Here is a 1,814-nt window from a genome sequence, read left to right on the forward strand (position 1 = left end):
CTTGAAAGGTTTTGCTATGAAGGGAAACTAAAGAATTAGGATAGTAACTGGGGGGTCATGAGGTTTAAAAAAAATTTTTTTTAAGTTAGGAGATATTTAATTATGTTTGTACATAGATAGAAACAATTCCCTAGAAAAGAAGCAGTTGATAATTAATGCAGGAGAGAGATAACAGCTGAAAGGAAAAAAGTCCTTGAGCAGGTGAGCTGGGATGGTATGTCAGTTTCCCATGCCTGCTCTAACAAACTACCACAAACTTGGGGGCTTAAAACAACATGCATTTATTCTCTTCCAGTTCTGGAGATCGGAAGTTCAAAATCAGTATCTCTGGACTAAAGTCAAATTGTCAGCAGGGCCAAAGGTCGCTGTGCAGCCTCTAAGGGAGAATCTATTTACTTGCTCATCCTGGTTTCTAAGAGTTGCATTCTGTGGTTCATTGTCCACTCCTCCACTTTCAAAGTCAGCAGTGGAGCATCTTCAAATTTCTCTCTGCTCTGGTCACCTTGTATACTCATCGATAGTCAAATTTACCTCTGCCTCTTTCTTGTAAGGACACTTTGTGATTACACTTAGGGCCTACCCAGATATTCCAGGATAATCTCCTAACCTCAAGGTCCTTAATTTAATCACATCTGCAAAGTCTTCTTTATCCTGTCAGGTCACACTCAGAGGTTCCTGGGGTTAGGACCTGGACATCTGTGGGAGGCATTATTCAGCCACCACGGATGAGCTCTAGAGCACCGGTGGAGTACTGGCCTTTGCTAGGAGAGAGATATTTTCCATATCCTTGTAACCAGAGGAAGAAGGGGAAGGGATTCATGAAGGGCTGTATAGATTTGATGGTGACAAGATAAGGGAGTTCATGCTTTTGGCTTCAATTTTCTGAGAGAGGTATCAGGTCAGGCTGACAGCTGAGAAGGATGGTGGCTGAAGGAGAGTGGATAGGTGATTACATACAGTGGGAAAATAAACTACTTTTTAGGCCTTTCAGCATAACTACAGGAGAGCATGGCAAAGCAGTAAGTATAAGGATGAGAACCCAAGGGATGTAATTTGGTCAGGAGGCAATGAAAAACTGTAGTAGTCTGGTGGATTGTGAGGAAACAGATGCTGAGATCAGGAGCTCAAAGGTCATGATGAGGTGATATTGAGTGAGTTAACTGTAAGTACAAGAGGCATTGGACAGAGTGGGATGTCTTTAATTAAGGTTTTGGAGACAGATACGTTTCTGGTGATGCTAAGTTCTAGGATTTCCCTTTGGGAGGGAGTCATTAAAAGACAGATAGATGATCATCCACCTGGATGCCGAAGAAGACACCAGGAATAAAGACAGGAAAGGGGTGGCCAGGAAGCAAAGTCTTCAGTGAATTGGGTGACCTGGAAGAAGTTAGATGATGGAAGTGAGTAGAAGACAGGCATTGGTGGAGCAGTGGATACCTTACCCAACAGCATCAATTAAATGTGAACTGGAGTTTTGCCAAATGGGGAGAAATGGTTTGAAAGGAATGGGGAGGAAGGAAGCCACCTGCTTTACTTCCTGGCTCTAAGGGAGTTGAAGTGTAAAAGTATTAACACTTTAGAGTGCTCCTACGTTTTTAAGTTTACACAAAGATAAGAAAAGAAGTTGATGCAATAAGAGTGTGTGCTACTCCTTTGGTGTAATTTCCCAATATCACAGTGGAAGTACTTGGGAGAGATGAGGTTTTGGGGAGCATAGCGATGAGAGTCTGGCAATGATAGGTTATTGGAGAGGATTTCTGGACTTCTAGTGGTGAGTTTCACAAGGACACAAAGCACATGCAACCAACCACATT

This window comes from Pteropus vampyrus, unplaced genomic scaffold, assembly GCF_000151845.1.
Source record: "Pteropus vampyrus isolate Shadow unplaced genomic scaffold, Pvam_2.0 Scaffold129, whole genome shotgun sequence".
Lineage (NCBI taxonomy): Eukaryota > Metazoa > Chordata > Mammalia > Chiroptera > Pteropodidae > Pteropus > Pteropus vampyrus.